Below are 19,149 nucleotides of genomic sequence, written 5' to 3' on the forward strand. Positions count from 1 at the left end.
ACTCTCCTCCGGGATCCCCCAGCCCAGGGCAAGTACGCCGCCCTCAAGGGGCTGCTGCTGCGGCGTTACTCCCTCTCTGATGCTGAGCGGGCCGAGAAACTCCTTTCCATCGCGGGCCTGGGCGACGGCACCGCCCTCGAGCTCATGGAGAGCATGCTGTCCTTGCTGGGCGCGGAGGACGGAGGATTTCTCTTCACCCACCTCTTTCTTCGACAGCTGCCGGCTCCAGTGCGCGCTGGCCTTGCCAACTCCCCGCTATTGGCCACGAAGGATTACCGCTCCCTTGCGGAAGAGGCGGATCGCATCCTCCTGGCTACCAGGACTTTCGGCGTCCAGACGGTTATTCAGGACCCACCAGCGTTTTCCCCCTCCCCCTCACCGATGCTCCACGGGCCCTCCGACTCGTCCACTGTGGCCGGAATCGCTGCACGGCGGCACCGCGGCACCGCGGTAAGGGGCTTTGTTTTTATCACCAGCGTTTTGTAGCGAAGGCACGGCACGGCGCTGCCTCCCGCCTTGCAGTTTCCAGACCCAGGGAAACGGGCATGTCAGCGCTCTGTAGCAGCCGCGACCGCTGGCAACAAGGAAAGGCTGCTTTTCTTAGAGGACTCACGCTCGGGGAGGCGTTTCCTGGTGGACTCCGGCTCACAGAAGAGCCTTCTTCCCCCGGCTGGCTCGGACAGGCTAGCTGAGGGTTGCGGGCCATTGCTAACAGCGGCTAATGGCTCTCCCATCAAAACCTTCGGTGAAAGGTTGGTGACTGTTTGCTTTCACGACCGTGACTTTCAGTGGAACTTTGTTGTTGCTGCTAGCTCTGTGCCTATAATAGGCGCTGATTTTCTTTGTGCTCACGGACTACTGGTTGATGTGGCTAACAGACGTTTAATTGATGCTGTGTCCTTTTCCTCATTACCCTGTTTGACTCGGGGTGCTCAGCCCGTGGTGCATGCTAACTAGTAGATTCGGGTGACGTTTTTCAGTGTTTGCTTTCTGAGTTTCCCTCACTCACTGTCCCCACTTTTTCGAGCACGGTGACGAAGCATGGGGTAGAGCATTACATAACTACAGTAGGGCCCCCGGTGTTCGCGCGCGCGCACCGCCTCGACCCCGCCAAACTGGCTGTCGCTAGGGAAGAATTTGCCACCATGGAGCGTCTGGGCATCGTGCAGCGTTCGAACAGTGCCTGGGCTTCTCCGTTACACATGGTGCCTAAATCTGATGGTCGGTAGCGACCTTGTGGGGATTTCCGCCGTCTTAATAATGTCACGGAGAACGATCGTTATCCCATTCCCCACATCCAAGATTTTTCCGCCCATCTTGCGGGGACCTCGGTTTTTTCTAAGGTCGATTTGGTACGGGGATATCACCAGGTTCCCGTGCGCGCGGAGGATGTCCCCAAAACCGCCGTAATTACACCTTTCGGCCTTTTCGAGTTTCTGCGCATGCCGTTTGGCCTGAAAGGTGCCGCCCAAACCTTCCAGCGGTTGATGGACTCGGTCTTGCGCGGGCTGCCCTTTGTTTTTGTATATCTTGATGATATACTGGTGGCCAGCAGCTCGAAGGAGCAGCACATGTTCCATCTGCGTCAGGTTTTTCAGCGTTTGGCGGAGCATGGACTGATTATTAATCCGTCTAAATGCCAGTTTGGGTTGCCCGTTCTCGATTTCCTTGGGCACCGTGTTTCCGCCGAGGGCGCGGTTCCGTTGCCTGACAAAGTCCGAGCTGTTTCGGAATTTCCGCGTCCCACGACTGTTAAGGCACTGCAGGAATTTTTGGGGATGGTGAATTTTTACAACCGTTTTCTCCCCAGAGCGGCACATCTGCTGAAGCCCCTTTATGGGGCGTTAAAGGGTAAAAAAGCTAATGACCCCGTTGACTGGTTTCCGGACAGCATCCAAGCGTTTTCTGATGCTAAGTCAGCGTTAGCTAATGCTGCCCTTCTGGCCCACCCATCCCCCTCAGCGCCGATTGCGTTGACCACTGATGCGTCGGACATAGCGGTGGGTGCGGTGCTGGAACAGCGAATCTCGGGTGTCTGGCAACCGCTCGCCTTTTTCAGCCGTACGCTACGTGGCAGCGAACGCAATTACAGCGTTTTTGACAGGGAGCTACTGGCGCTCCACCTGGCGTCTCGTCATTTCCGGTTTTTTCTCGAGGGTCGTCACTTTACCGCATACGTGGACCACAAACCCTTGACGTTTGCCATGTCCAAGGTTTCCGATCCATGGAGTGCACGCCAGCAGCGCCAGTTGGCAGCCATTTCTGAGTTTACCACGGACATTTGGCACGTGGCTGGTAAATCCAATCATGTGGCTGACTGTTTGTCCCGTGCGCTGGTTTCTCCCGTCTTTCTCAGCATAGACTACTCCGCTATGGCTGACGATCAGAGCGGTGACCCTGACATCCTCGCGCTTAAATCCACCCAGACGGGCCTCATACTGGAGGACAGACCCGTGCAGGACGGTGGTCCCCTCCTCGTCTGTGACGTTTCCACCGGCCGCCCTCGCCCTGTGGTTCCCGCTTCCTGGCGTCGTCAAGTTTTTGACTCGGTACATGCTCTCTCTCATCCAGGGGTCCGGGCCTCTGTTAAACTGGTCAGCTCTAAATTTGTTTGGCCAGGCCTTCGCAAATCTGTTAAGGAATGGGCGTCGGCGTGCATTCCCTGCCAGCGCGCGAAGGTTCATAAACACACCAAGGCGCCCCTGGAGCCGTTCTTCATACCCGGCAAACGTTTCGATCATGTGCATGTCGATCTGGTGGGTCCCTTGCCGCAGTCACAAGGTTTTACGCACCTTTTGACTGTTGTTGACCGGACCACCAGGTGGCCGGAGGCGGTCCCCCTGGCGTCCACTACCGCAGCAGTGGTGGCCAAGGCGTTTTTGTCGACCTGGGTCTCGCGTTTCGGCCCACCCGCGGACATTACGTCAGACAGAGGCCCCCAGTTCATCTCCGAGCTTTGGTCGGCCATGGCTGATGGACTGGGGGCTAAAGTCCACCGCACAACCGCATACAACCCGCAGGCTAATGGGATGTGTGAACGGTTCCACCGGTCGCTGAAGGCTGCCTTTCGCGCCTCCTTAAAGGATGGCAATTGGGTTGACCGCCTCCCGTGGGTTTTGCTTGGGCTGCGCTCTGCGGTTAAGGAGGATCTCGGCGCTTCCCCAGCTGAGCTAGTGTTTGGTCAGCCCCTCCGCGTGCCTGGAGAATTCTTGCCTGAAAATCCTCCTCCCTGCTTCGATCCATCGGTGCTCTCTCTCACCCCGCTTTTGCACTCGCTTCGGGTTCCTGGTCCGGTGCACCATTGCATGCCTGACACCTTTGTTCCAAAGACTTTAGAGACTGCTAAGTTTGTTTTTGTCAGGCACGATGCCCACAGGACACCGCTGCGGCCGCTGTATGACGGCCCGTTCAGGGTTATTGAACCGGGCCAGAAACATTTTGTTTTGGATTTTGGGGGTCGAAGGGAGACTGTGTGTGTTGACAGACTTAAACCAGCACATGTTCTTCCGGAGAGTGATGTAGTGCCGGCCCAGGCCCCTCGCCGTGGCCGACCTCCTGCGCTGGGGTTGACAGTCTCTGGTTTTCCCCCCAGGACTACCCCCGGACCACCAACGTTTGAGCCTCCTCCTGCCTTTCCTGCTCGCCTTCACCAGCCTCGTTCACAGGATGGACCTTCCTCTGCCTCTGCCTGTTCTCTCCCTCCCAGGTTCAGTCGTGCGGGTCGTTTGCTTAGACCCAGGGACTGAATGGAGACCTGACTGTGTGTTCAAGGGGGGAGTATGTGTGGCGGACCACCAGGTGGCTCCACTCACACACAAGTTGAAGGGAAGTGTGGGGGTGGAGATTTTGGCGCTGACTATATGTGAAGTTCAGTCAGTTAATAAAGTTGTTGGAGTGAGACACTGAGACCTCTCCTGTCGTTGTTACATACCTCCACAACCTCATCTATAAGAGAGAGAATGAGAAAAAAAAAAATCCAGAAAATTACATTGTCTGATACACACAAGCAAGATTTCTGGCTCTCACAGACCTGTAAATTCCTCTGTAAGAGGCTCCTCTGTCCTCCACTCATTAACTGTATTAATGGCACCTGTTTGAAACTCGTTATCAGTATAAAAGACACCTGTCCACAACCTCAAACAGTCACACTCCAAACTCCAATATGGCCAAGACCAAAGTACACAAGAAACAAAATTGTAGACCTGCACCAGGCTGGGAATACTGAATCTGCAATAGGGCTTTGGAGTTGACGTCACGCCGCAATGCATTATGGGAGCGCAGCGCCATTTTCGGGGTCTACGAATCAAACCAAACACACTGTGTTGGAACGACGACTACAAGAAAGATGCTTAAAAGCAGCTCAAAAGAGAATGAACTGTATAGAGACCGATTTCATTCAGAGGCGAAGCAGCGGTACTTGCAGAAAATAGCGTGCATTGGAAATGTGGACCCATATGAAATACGGCCGTGGAGTAGAAACCCTGAAGACCAACCGCTACTGACGTAGCCTGACATATTTTCGTACCTTATCTGTGGAATCAGCGCGTACAAGTCGTCATTCAAGCAAAGGTAAGTCAGCTGGAGTACTGCGAGTGAAATGCGTTTGATTTCCTTGCAAACATTCAGATTAGTGCAGCATAAATTCATTCATGAGGGGAAATTACAGTGAGAACATGTGGAGGCTGTTAGGTGGATAACATAGCGAGTTCAGTGCATTGATGTGACATTCTCCTGAAGGATTGTTATTCTTTATGGTTAAAGAAATTGCACTAATTTATTCATATTTATTATAAATAATCCTAATTAAACATCTTGCTTCCATGTTTGTATCTTGTGTCACTAAAAATACAATTTATTTTAATTTTATATATTGATCAATGACCTGCAGAATCTCCTTATCATATTAAGGGATTCATAATTGTCACTTTATGCTTTCTCCATCTCTAAAGTGATGACATCCTTGCATTACCGGTACATACTTTAGGTTCATTTTCTGCAGGCAGATTTACACTATAACATGCAGCGTTCTATAGATGGACACATAAAGAAATGAAAAATTACATGTATGTCCTAACTTTCTAAACACTTTGTTACATTTATGATAAAGTAGATAAAACACATTTACGTCGGCCTTGGCTCATAGTTCTTGTCTTTAAATGAACTTTGTCTGTGTGTGTTTCAGGTACTGCACTCAAAGACTGAATGAACCAGCATTGCAGCCATGGGTCACCGTGAGCATCACAGGGAAGGTTGAAGCCGCCCACTGCACCTGTATGGCCGGAGTCGCAGAGACCTGCAGCCATGTCGCTGCTCTTCTGTTTAATGTAGAAGCAACAGTGTTGATCCGTGGCACAAGGACTGTTACAGATGAACCTGCATACTGGGTTTTGCTGGGTAATATGACCAAGATACAGCCAGAGGTTGGCCATAAGATAGACTTCTCCTCTTCAGCTGCCCAAAAAAAGGCTCTTGATCAAAACATAAACAGACCATCTGTAGTGACAGGGAAAAGGAGGGGTCCTCAAAACAGAAAAATCCCACCTGCTACTTTGGAGGAGTTGTCACTGCTATTGGATACTTTGCTGGAACACAGTAAAGCTGTGGGTTGTGGGAATGACCCATAATGTTTTATCTAGGGGTCTAGATTTATGCCTGTAGTGCACTGCCATGTAAATAATTTGCATTTACTGAATATATACTGACTGAGTACCACTGTTCAAAAGTTGAATAAAGAAACAAACTAATTTTTGCCTCTTTTTTTTTTTTATTGAAACCACCTTATAGAACATCACATCAGTTACAATGTAGAATCCATGTCATTTATAGTTTACAAATGACAAAATGTTTACACAAAATCATGAGTGTTTACATGACATCACCCACTACTAACATTATTTACTGTATCTTTTGAAAAAATACAGCAATTTTAACAGCACAATACTTAAGAATATTTAACAGGAGCAGGTTTCATTCTTCCCTGGTTTTATTATCACACTGTTCACCAAAACGCAGCAAACCTTCACCATCTTATCCAGGAGGGTCACCTCTTCACCCTCACATGGAAGAAGTAATCTGATTGGCATGGTGGTATGTTTGCAGCAGGTCCCTTGTGTAGCGCTGGAACCCAGTCACGATTTTTCATCCATTTCATAGGCTGGTTTGCTGCAATAATGCCAAATAATTAGCAACTCTATAAATAGAGGGTAGTTCTGCAAAATCACTCAGTAGGATGTTTGTTCTAAATTGCTATGAGCTCAGAGCACATAGAAAATAAAACTAATAGGCTATAAAGAGTGATATGAACATATTTAGCACTTACCGGAATGAAAATGTCCGGAGCACCAACAGATATTTGGAGATGGAAGAGAACTGCATGTCAGCTCGTCTCACAGCTGCTATCCAGGCTAGACGCCTTCGTTTGGTAACATCGATACACGAGCTGCCTCATGTTGCTTCCAGGTTGGGAAAGAATGAAAAGATAAACCATTTTCAACCTTATTCTCTTGCCGGTCGTGTGATCGAACATTGCAGCCGACCACACAGCAAATACGAACCATGGCTGGTGTGTGTGACTTCGCTCCCTTTTCACTTGCGCTAGACCCCCAAAATGGCGGATCGGGCCAAAATCCTTTCCACGCCCACCCCCCGTGACATCACGCTCCAAAGCCCTATAGGTAAACAGCTTGGTGTGAAGAAATCAACTATGGCTGCAATTATTAGAAAATGGAAGACATACAAGACCATTGATAATCCCCCTCGATCTGGTGCTCCACGCAAGATCTCACCCCATGGGGTCAAAATGATCACAATAACAGTGAGTAAAAATCCCAGAACCTCACAGGGGGACCTAGTGAATGACCTGCAGAGAGCTTGGATCAAAGTAACAAAGGCTGCCACCAGGGACTCAAATCCTGCTTAAGCCACATATCCAGGCCCGTCTGAAGTTTGCTAGAGAGAATTTGGATGATCTAGAAGAGGATTGGGAGAATGTCATATGGTCAAATGAAACCACAATAAAGCTTTTGGTAAAAACTCTACTTGTTGTGTTTGGAGGAGAAAGAATGCTGAGTTGCATCCAAAGAACACCATACCTACTGTGAAGCATGGGGGTGGAAGCATTATGCTCTGGGCTTGTTTTTCTGCAAAGGAACCAGGACGACTGATCTGTGTAAAGGAAAGAATGGATGGGACCATGTATCGTGAGATTTTGAGTGAAAACCTTCCATCAGCAAGGGCATTGAAGATGAAACGTGGCTGGGTCTTTCAGCATGACAATGAACCCCAACACACCACCCAGGTAACAAAGGAGTGGCTTCGTAAGAAGCATTTCAAGGTCGTGGAGTGGCCTAGTCAGTCTCCAAATCTCAACCACATGGAAAATCTTTGGAGGTAGTTGAAAGTCTGTGTTGCCCAGCAACACCCCCAAAACATCACCGCTCTAGAGGAGACCTGCATGGAGGAATGGGCCAAAATACCCGAAACAGAGTGTGAAAACCTTGTGAAGACTTAGAGAAAACGTTTGACCTCTCTCATTTTTTTAAGTGGGAGAACAACAATTGGTGGCTGGCTAAATACTTTTTTTGCCACACTGTAAATTGTTACACAAGGAGGCTAGTAATAATTCACATTTGGTTAACTCACAGATTAGTTATGTGAAAACATTTTTAATAAATGTGGGCAAAATTAGCTACATCTTTTCCTTACAATATGAAGCATTTTCTTTAAAATGCTTTATATTTAAAAAAAAAAAAAAAAAAGCCACAGTCTGGGAACTCAGTCCACGTGGAGGCTGAACGGCAAACACAGCGATGGCTCTCCAACGACAGAATCAAGAATTTTTCACTTCTGCAAAGATGAAATGGATTTTGTTGGTTCATGAATTAAAAACAGATCATGCATTAAAAAAACAAAAAAAAACAAACAATATAAAGCATTTTAATCTTACTGAATTTCCAGAAGGAACCCACCCGAGGGATTAATAATCTAATGTAATTAATCTGATCTAATCTTTTTCTTTTTTTTTTTAATCAAATGCCAGACAGTCATAAGTGCTTTATGACTGTATGTACTTGTGTGCTACAAGTACATACAGAAATTATAGTTTCTTCTTCTTTTATAACATTCAGTAAACATAAATAAAATAGATGGCATGAATAACGGCGTCTTATTTGTGACCAAATTTTCCAGCAACAACTGGGTTAGACGGTAGGCTTAAGTATGTGGTTTCCACGGTGCTGAAAGACAAAGACACCTGCAGATGTGTTCAGAGTATTCCAGTGTAGTGTGTGTGTGTGTATTTGTATGTTAATGCTGTGGCGGACATGAAAGTAATACAACTGGTGTTAACAGGGCAATTAGCTTCAGCTCTATATATAGACTTTGCTTTTTTAATAAGGGTGACTGTAAGGCATCGCATGCTAAAGCATGTAACGACGAGGAGCAGGAGGCCGCTTTGCTTTGGCTCCAATTGGTTTGAGGTGGCGTGCACCACAATAATATTTTATACATGTTGGATGCCCAATAATAACCAATTAGATTAGGCACTAATCTAGCCCTTGAAAAATGAAATAGCGTCATTTATAGCTCTAAAAAAATGATTTAGGAAGATAGATGGGCAAACTTCGAAAAACATATAGATATCTTGGTAATACGTTCATTTTTATAATTTGAATCCTTCCAGCTAAGGACAGCGGTAGGTAGTTCCATCTTTGAGGATCAGACTTAACTTTCGTTGTAAGTAAGGTAAGATTATGTTCTCGCATTGTTCACAGAGATCTTGTAATTGCAATGCTGAGATATTTGAACCCTGACTCTGCGATTTTAAAGGGTATAGTTAATGTAGGTATGTCTGCAGCCATTTGGCTAATTGGGAAGTGTTCGCTTTGGGAAATGTTACGCTTATATCCCGATAGGTGTCAGAAGGAGTTTATTACTGCCAAAATGCGTGGGATATTTAATAAAGGATCATTCGCATAGAGAAGCAAATCATCTGCATAAAGCGACACCTGATGTTTCATACCACATCTATCAATCCCTCCGAATCCTTCCACCATTTTTACAGCTGCTGAAAGTGGTTCAATTGCTAATGCAAATAGTAATGGGGATAATGGGTACCCCTGTCTTGTTCCCTAAAAAAGTGGGAATGGAGTAGAGCATTGATTATTTGTACAGACAGAGGCACAGGGAGAGGAGTAGAGTAGTTTGACCAATGAGACATAATTATTATTAAAACCAAATTGTCTCAGGGAGAAGAAAAGATAGGCCCACTCCACTCTATCGAAGGTGTTCTCGGCATCAAGAGATATTATGGCTTCTGCAACATTAGAAGATGATGGAGAGAATGACACCAAGAAGTCTTTTTATGTTGGAATGTGAGTGTCTTCCCCTGTTAAATCCCGTCTGATCCTCTGAAATAATTGAGGCATGATCGATTCTAATCACAGAGCTAGAATTTTTGCGAGAATTTTAACATCTACCGGGAGGAGTGATATTGGTCGATAGGATGTGCAGTTCAGTGGGTCTCTGCCTTTTCTAAAAATTAGGGAAATAGTGGCTTGCATAAGTGTGGGTGGTAGGGTGCCTTGCTCAAATTTGCTTGAATGAGTAATTAAACATTTCCAGTAGAAGTGGAGCTAACTGATCTGAGAATGTTTTATAAAACTCAACCGGGTAGCCATCTGGACTTGGTGATTTACCTGTGTTTATTAAATGTATTGATTCTTTAATTTCTGAGATTGTAATAGCGGTATATAATTTCAAGTTATTTTCAAGTCAAACTTTAGGTAAGTCCAATTTTTCAAAAAAAAGCTATTTAATTGGCTTTCATCTGTGAAGAATTCTGAGGTATAAAGTTGGGTGAAGAAAGATCCCAAAGTGCCATTAATTTTGTGTGATTTGGTTTGACGCTGTTTTAGTCTTCAGTTGCTGTTCTAGGAGATGGCCAGCTTTGTTGCCATGTTCATATAATAACCCTCGAGAGCGGAGGAGGAGTTGTTCAGCTTTGGAAGAAGAAGTTCTAGTTCCGTTCGAAGTCTTAATCTTTCTTTATATACATCAGGTGTATTTGTGAGAGAAAGATAATTATCCAACTCTATTATGGCCTTCTCCAAATCTTTCTGCTGGCATCTATGTAGTTTATTAGAGTAAGAGGTAAAAGAGATAATTTTACCTTTAATGTAGGCTTTTAGAGTGTCCCATAGAATGGACGGAGAAGTTTCATTGTTTTTATTGGTTTTACAAAAGAAAGTAATCGACTCAGAAATGTTGCAAAAGTTGGCCTCCGCCAGCAGGAGAAGATTTAGCTTCCAATATCTGAATCTCTTTGGCTTCATTGTAAACTGCTCTGTAATCATTGTCTGTATCTTGTCAAGCCGCGAACCAAGTTTTGAAGTCTGCTGAAGTGCTGGCTCTGTGCTCTTATAGCATGTTGGCTAATCACACAAAATTAATGGCACTCAGTGCCGTGCTATCCACTGTCGGAGAGTGCTTCATTTTCTGTCATTGTAGTCGCCTTTTTGTTCCTTGGCATTTGTTTAAGGTGTTTAGGGTTTAGATGCAAGCTGATTCAGTCTTGGTTAGATTTAGTTTTTCTGATTGATATAGGTTTTTTAAAGTTGTCGCTGCAAAAGGCTGAGACAGTGCTGTCTTCACATGCTCACCAAAACCGGAAGTCGAGCATCTAATCTTGAGGTGACTGCTGCGTTTATAGTTGTGGTAAAAAGTTTACATACACTTGTCACTTTTTTCTGTTAACCCATAATAAAGTCATAAAAAGAACCAAACTTCATGAATGTTTTTTGTGACAAAGAAGTATCTGTTCCAATCACTCTATCAGAGAAAAATCAGAGTTGTAGAAATAACGGGAAACTCAAGAGAGCCATGATATTATGTTCTTTACAAGTGTATGTAAACTTTTGACCACAACTGTATTTAGTCTCTTTGATTTTTCTGACTTAATTTCAGTTATTATGTCCTGCAACCTTCAACATATCTTTTAGACCACATTCCTGTTCAATTTAATTCATTTCAGTTTTATTTATATAGCACCAAATCAAAACAGCAGTCGCCTCAAAGCGCTTTATATTGTAAGGTAGACCCGACAATAATACATACAGAGAAAAATGACCCCGTATGACCATGACCAAGCACTTTGGCAACAGTGGGAAGGAAAAACTCCCTTTTAACGGGAAGAAACCTCCAGCAGAACCAGGCTCAGGGAGGGGCGGCCATCTGCTGTGACCGGTAGATGGATTCCTACAAGACTGCTCAAAGAAACCACTACTTCAAAAGCCATCTCTTGACCCAGCTGTCTTAGCTAATTAATTATAGGCCAATCTCCAAACTTCCTTTTTTCTCAAAAATTCTTCAAAGAGTAGTTCAATAAGGATTGATCATTAGAAAGAATGACCATGATTTATTGATTAACAGAATATAAATAGATGTTTGGCGGTTAGACTCCGATGGCCTGCCTTGGCAGAACGAAACCACAGCTGTGAAAGGGATTAGAGCAGGACCATCAAAGAAAGAAAGAAAGATCTTACCACAGCAATATTCTGGCCTACACAGAAAAGAACACGTGCCTTAGGTGTAATGCATGGCACAGGCAAGGCATAGCAAGCATAAGCACAGAGGAGGGTGAGAAACTGGGAAGGGTCTGGAAGGATCCTGACTAGGGCTAGAGGCAAGCCTGCTGGCCGGAGGAACAGACTGCTCGAAGCATCAGCATAAGTGCTGGGTACGGCAGTTGCCCTCCGATGACAGGCCATGTTTGCTATTTGATTGGAAGGAAAAACAGACAGCAAAAGGGCTGTCCCTGATCACATAACTTCAGGGACCTGCTAGGGACATAGGACTGTAGAAGTTCAATAATGTAAACTGGTGCTTGTCGATGAAGCGCTCTAAAAGTCGGAACCAGAATCTTAAAATGGACTCTGAATTTGAACAACCTGCAGACGTTCCAGGGAGTTTTTGCGTAGACATATAAACAAAGAATTACAGTAGTCCAAACATAATAAAATTAATGCATGTATAACAATCTCCAGTTCAGAGCGTGATACAATGGGAATTTAGAAATGTTTCTTAAGTGATAAAAGCAAGACCGAACCAGGGATTAGACATTAACATTCAAAGTGAGAGCGAAGTAAAAAGTTACTCCAAGGTTCCTGATGGATGATTTAACAAATTTCAAAAGGGGACCAAGACTTTTCATTATCTTGGTGGCAAATCTGTCAGGAGCACATACAAGGACTTCCTTAAGTTCGAGAAAGTTGTCAGCCATCCAACCTTGAATGGAGTCTAAGCATTTATTCAGAATCTGCATCTTGAAAACATTTTGGAGCTTAAAAGAAATGTATAACTGAATGTCATCTGCATAACAGTGATAGCAAATGTCCTCAAAGGTGCTCAGAATATGCTGAAGAGGAATTAGATATATTAGAAACAATAAGGGCCCCATTACAGAACCTTGTGGCACACCACAGGTAAGGGGAAGTGAAAGATAACCTGTACTTAGAAACTGCCACAGAAAAGCATCGTTCAGGCAAATATGAGGAGAACCACTCAAAGGCAGATTCAATTACACCGACCCAATATTTCAAACTATCAAGTAAAATATGGTGGTCAACCGTATCAAAGGCCAACATTAAGTCCAACATCAACAAAATAGAACATTTTCCTGCATTGTTTTGCATGAAAACATCACTGGAGACTCTAAGAAGAGCTCTTTCAGTAGAATGAGGTCTATGAAAGCCAGACTGAAACTTGTCAAGAATGCTGTATTAGTCCAAAACTGCTTTTAAGCTGCTTAGCCACAACCTTTTCTAAAATCTTAGCAATAAACGGTAATTTTAGAATTTTAGGATCAGTCTTTAAGTGCTAAGAAGAGAAGGCTCTAACTTGGTTTCTTTTTAAAGGGGATGGATAGCAGCACTTTTATAGTAAGCAGGGACTTTAACAGACACCAGTGAAGTGTGGATTATGGTGAGCATACAGAGACCAATAGACTGAAAAACATTTTTGAATAAAGATGCAGGTAAAATGTTGGGTGAACAGGAGGACGCTTTCATTTTAACCGGACAGATTTCATCTAAAATGGAAATAAGGGATCAACACCATTATTAGGGGATGAATATAATTTAGAAGCGTCAGAGAATTTCTCAGCTGTGAAGGAATTTTAGATGTGAGAGCTAATCATCCGGAACACAGGAGAGGGCTCATGAAAAGACAAGTTGATGATCAGAGATAAAAATGTCCTCAGAACAAATAGAATCATTTCTTAAACCCAAAGTAAAAACAAGGTCCAGTGTGTGTCCTTTGCTATGCATGGGGCCAGACACATGCTGGGTGATAAAATGAAAAGAATCCGTAATACTGATAAAGCTTATGGCAAAGAGGTTGGAGTCATCATCAATGTTTATGTTAAAATCTTCAACTATAAGCAGTCTGGACAGCTTCATAGCAGAGGATAAGTAGTCACTGAACTCCAATAAAAACAAGCTATTTGGGCCGGGTGGACAATACACCGCAGCACATTAAAAATGATTTAACCCCTGACGTTAATCAGCTGTAGTTCAAATGAAAGAAAATGTCCAACTTTCACTCAGCGGCATGAGAACCAGCCCTGAAATACCACAGCGAGACCTCCATGACCAGACACCCAAGGCTAGCTAATGTAGGAATAGTCATCGGGGCAAAGTCCCCACTGCTAGGTCTCAGTTGAAAATCAAAAATCCATGTGGTGGCTGCATGGAACCACACAACTGATGATGGTACGGGGCCGCAGATGAAATTTAGACTTGAGTGCCTTATAAAGGTAGGCAGAACCACAGGTCAAGATAATGTGATTTGAGTGTCCACATGGGTGTAGGGTGATATGGAATTGAAATGACTGCAAGAAGCAAAGGTGACTGATGACCTGCAGTCCATTTAGAGACAAATTCAAATTCAAATTTTATTTGTCACACACACACAACCATACACAGTATGACATGGGGGTGAAATGCTTGTAGCTGTACAATGCCCGACCATTAAATGACAGAAGAAAAGTTTTACAATATTTACAATTTACAGTTTACTACAAAATTTACAAATTAACTTAGGAATTTACAGTAAAGAATGTGCAAATAGCAGAAGAGATTGTAAAGATTATAAATTATAGGAATTATAGGATTATTGGAAATGTGTGGTGATGTGTGTGAGAGTCCAGTCTTATAGTGACGTGTGTGGGAGAGTCCAGTCCTACAGGTCAGGGAGCTCTGATTGAATGATGCGTGGGCGCACCACTCTTTGCAGATCTCGTCTGTCCTGCTTGGTGCTGTTCCCAAACCAGGTGCAGATGTTTGCCGTCAGGACGCTCTCGATGGTGCAGGAGTAGAAGTTCTTGAGCACCTTCAGTGGCAGATGGAAGTCTCTAAGTCTTCTGAGGAAGAAGAGACGCTGACGGGCTTTCTTAACCAGGGAGTTGATGTGGCAGGACCATGACAGGTCCTGAGTGATGTGGACACCCAGGTATCGGAAACTGTCCACTCTCTCCACTGGCGTGCCACTGATGATGAGGGGTTTGTAATTCCTCGCCTGCTTTGTAGTGAAGTCCACGATCAGCTCCTTAGTCTTGCTGATGTTTAGGAGGAGGTTATTCTCCTGGCACCAGGTCTCCAGGTTCCTAATCTCCTCCAGGTAGGCCGTCTCGATGTTGTCGGAGATCAGGCCCACAACAGCAGTGTCGTCAGCAAACTTGACAATGGAGGTGGTGTCTGATGTGGCTACACAGTCATAAGTGTACAGTGAGTACAGCAGGGGGCTTAAAACACAGCCCTGAGGCACTCCAGTGCTGAGTGAGATGGAGGGGGAGACTTGTTTTCCCACCCTCACTGATTGGGGTCTGTCTGTGAGGAAGTTGAGGATCCACTGACACAGTGATGAGCTGAGTCCTAGATCCGTCAACTTGGTGAAAAGCTTAGAGGGAATTATTGTGTTGAATGCTGAACTGTAGTCCACGAACAGCATCCTAACATAATTCCCTCTGCCAGTGTCCAGGTGACTCAGGGATGTGTGGAGCAGGTGAGATATGGCATCGTCTGTGGAACGATTAGTCCGGTAAGCAAACTGAAGTGAGTCGATGGTGGCAGGAAGTGAAGAAGTGATGTGATCTCTCATCAGTTTTTCAAAACACTTCATCACAATTGAAGTCAGTGCTACTGGACGGTAGTCATTGTGGCAAGCGCGCTGTTGTTTCTTTGGAACAGGAACAATAATGGACTGCTTGAAGCACGTGGGAACCACAGCTTGGGCCAGGGAGAGGTTGAAGATCTCCGTGAACACCGGTGCTAGCTGGTCAGCGTAGGCTCTAAGGACCCGGCCAGGTATTGCATCTGGTCCTGCTGCCTTCCTGGTGTTCACCCTCCTGAAGGTGTTCCTCACGGCATGCTCTATGATGACGAATGCATTTTCTTCACTGGTGCACTCCGAGCGCGCGCAGCCATTTGTTGTTTTAATTGCTGCGGCGTCGAAGCGAGCGTAAAACGTGTTCAGCTCATCAGCCAGTGAAGCATCGGCATTCATCATTGAAGAAGCTGGTCGTTTATAGTCCGTTATAGTCCGCAGTCCTTTCCACAGGCTCCTAGAGTCGCACTGTCGTAGCTGTGACTCTAGTTTTTCCCCGTAGCTCCGCTTTGCCTTTCTGACCGCGCTGCGCACGTTGTAGGACGCAGCCTTGTATAGGTCCATATTACCGGAGACGAGCCCTTCATTGTAGGCAGCGGTGCGTGATCTCAGAGCGTCGCGGATGTTTTTATCCACCCACGGCTTCTGGTTGGGAAACGTTCGGATGATAGTTCTTTCTGTTGTGTCGTCCGCTAGTTTCCGGATAAATCCCACAACCGCTTCCGTAAACCTGTTGATGTCATCAGAGCTGCGCCGAAACATGTCCCAGTCTGCGTCATCCAGTGCGTCCTGCAGCGCGGCCACTGATTGGTCCGTCCAGCGAGCGACCTCCCTCCTGATTGGTGGTTGCTGCTTTAGCCTTTGTTTGTAAGCAGGCATGAGGAAGATGGCGGCATGGTCCGATTTTCCAAATGCCGGCTGGGGCTGAGCCTTGTAACAGTTCTTGAACGGGGTGTAGCAGTGGTCTAATGTCCTAGTGCCCCGGGTGGGGCAGTTGATGTGCTGTTGAAGGTTGTGAAATGTCCGTTTGAGATTCACTCTGTTAAAATCTCCCATGACAATGAGTGTGGCATCTTGGTGAAGTGTTTGTTGATGTGTGAGAGCCTCATGTAGCTCACATAAGGCAGTGTCCGAGTCCGCGTGAGGCGGAATGTAAACAGTGCAGGCAATGACCGCAGTGAATTCCCGAAGGGGAGATAGAAAGGGCGACATTTAACGATCAAAAGCTCCAGATTGGGCGAGCAAGAGCGTGTGAGTGGGGAGATGTTTGTGCTGTCGCACCATCTGTTGTTCACCATCAAACACACTCCACCACCTCTTTTCTTCCCCGACTCCATTGTCCTGTCCATGCGGTAAACCGAAAAGAACCCCGTCAGCTGCACGGCGTGGTCTGGTATCGCTGGGTTCAGCCAAGTCTCGGTGAAGCAGAGGAGGTTGCAGTCTCGAATGTCTCTCTGGAACTTGATTCTGGCTCTGAGGTCATCAAGCTTGTTCTCGATGGATTGAACACTGGCTAGCAGGATACTGGGCATGGGTGCGCGGTGTGCCTGAGCCCGTAGCCTGTTCCTCTTTTACCTCGAGGGCGTTGCTTAGGGTCGCGTCCTTTGTTCTCTCTCAGGATCTCCTTTGGCCAGGTTGGGTCCGGAGTTAAACATGGTGAAATGTTCGTGTATTGTAGACCAATAGAAACCAGAGTGTCTCTACTGTAGCGGATTTGTGTGTTTTGCATGATGCCCATGCAAGATTATGGCAGATATTGCAAAAAGTGGAGAAGTTGGGACAGAGCATCCAGCACGGCAGCCGACCTCACCGGCGCCATTTTGTTCAAAATATGTGGAAAGCTATTTATAATTGTAGGGTCTTACCTACAACATTAAATCTCCTGGGCAACTTTGATGAAATTAGTAGGATACTTCAAAATGCTGCAGCCAGACACTGACGATTCAATTTTTCAATTCAATTCAATGATATTAATAAAGCACCAAATCACAACACAAGAAAATCATATTATTTTTATAAGATTTCAGGACAAATATTGGGTGCATGCTGCAGGTTGCAGCCATCACCTCACTTCTTATCATTTTGGTTTGACATTGTGAATCTTAAAGAAGTGACTGTCCTGTGGCTCTCAGGCCTCACTGACAAAGCAATGCTATGTCTAAGTTTCTTAGAACATTTTGAAACACTTGGTGTACAACATCAATGGAGACACAAGTTATATTTAGTTCAATTCAATTCAGTTTTATTTATACAGCGCCAAATCACAACAACAGTTCGCTCAAGGCGCTATATATTGTAAGGTAGACCCTACAATAACACATACAGAAAAAACCCCAATAATCATATGACCCCCTATGAGCAAGCACTTTGGCGACAGTGGGAAAGAAAAGCTCCCTTTTAACAGGAAGAAATATCCTGCAGAACCAGGCTCAGGGAGGGGCGGGGCCATCTGCCGCCACGGGTTGGGGTCCGAGAGAGAAGGAAGACAGGCCAAGGTATAAGTTAATATTAATTAGCTTGTTTAGCAAGCTGTAGAATAGATTATACATAGGCATCACACAAGCGTAGATAGCGTACCTACTAAATAATGGCAAGCAAACTAATAAAATGCTAGATTTTATCTCAGAAAAACTACAAAGTAAACTTTTTGGACTGTCTATACAATATAGCAGCCATATTATTGGTCAAATAATTGCTTTAAACATGTTCCAAAAGGTTCCAACAGCACAAACACAACTTCACTTCAATTATCTGAAGTGAAGCCTAGCAAACAGTTAGCAGCTAAGCTGCCTAAATTGCCATCCACCTGTCAGTCAGAGGTCACAAGCTTGCAAACTTTAATGCAATTTAAACAGCTAAGTTATGCATAATAAAAATCATACAATTGTTATGAAGAGGTGTCAAGAGATGTACACTTCTTCAGCTGAGAGTCAGAGACTCGCACTGTGCCTCTGCCCTGGTCTTTATTTACTTTAAAGTTTATACTGACTACTAAGTACAATCCTCTATTGACAAGAGGAAATAAGCTACAGTGCCCAAAACCTCAGGCTGCAAATATGTTGCTGCTGTAAAGCTGGACATTTTAACCCATAAAAACCCACAGTGATGCCTCTTTACATATTGAGGAAAGTTTTAACTTTGACTCTCTCATAGTTTTCCTGACAATAAAAATGGGTCTGGGCTCTTATGTGTTAAAATGGTATTCTCACTTTGAAACCAACTCTCTTTTGGAGGTACAAGTGGCCACTCAAGGAACCAAAGGTTTTGTCACTTCCATGTTGGCTTTATTTTTCAAAATCTAAATGAATAAATAGCAAGTGACCTTACAGAAACAAAAGAAAACAATTTTAAGAAATTCTTCTTAAATTTCTTTAAATTGTCTTAAAATTTAAGAATTTTAAGAAAACTGGATAAGCAGAAGATAATAGATTGATGAAGGAGAAAAAAATAAAAATTAATAAAAATTAATATAAATTGACAGCTTAACACCGTAAAGCCTAAACCATGAAATAATTGCCAGGAAATTCTTTGTGAAATTAGTGTTTGTTGAACGTTCCACAAAATTAAAATACAAGGAATTCAATGTTGATTTGTATCAGATGGCCTCTCCTTCCTGAGCCTGGTTCTACCAGGGGTTTCTTCCTGTTAAAAGGCAGTTTTTCATTCCCACTTTTGCCAAAGTGCTTCCTCACAGGGGTCATCTGACTGTTAGGGTTTGCTGTTGTCTTTTTCTGTATTGTTTTAGGGTCTTTACATTACAATGTAAGGTGCCTTGAGGCAACTGCTGTTCTATAAATAAAATTGAATTTTGTGCCATTTACTGCTCACAACTTAAAAAAATGATTAATAATAATAATAATAATAATAATAATAAAACACACACACTGCTGATGTAGAGGTCTCAAAAATCTGTGTATCAAATATGACACACTCGGCATTACAAGGTTAAGTAAGTATGATCATTTTCCTGAATCGTTCTGAAAACCCACT

General features: G+C 44.6%; 1 protein-coding gene across 2 annotated transcripts in view; it reads left to right on the top strand.

The window, feature by feature from the left end:
• LOC101481361 (uncharacterized) overlaps positions 1-19,149 on the top strand; it is a 37,119-nt gene that overhangs the window by 7,235 nt on the left and 10,735 nt on the right. Inside the window, exon 1 of one of the 2 annotated variants that reach the window (XM_014407935.3) lies at positions 15,142-19,108. The exons of the other annotated variant lie outside the window; for it this stretch is intronic. The gene's annotated coding sequence lies outside the window, so the exon portion shown is untranslated. Of the gene's footprint in view, positions 1-15,141; positions 19,109-19,149 lie in introns of those variants that run through there. 2 annotated transcript variants of the gene reach the window in all.

The sequence above is a fragment of the Maylandia zebra genome, linkage group LG22 (assembly GCF_041146795.1).
Source record: "Maylandia zebra isolate NMK-2024a linkage group LG22, Mzebra_GT3a, whole genome shotgun sequence".
Lineage (NCBI taxonomy): Eukaryota > Metazoa > Chordata > Actinopteri > Cichliformes > Cichlidae > Maylandia > Maylandia zebra.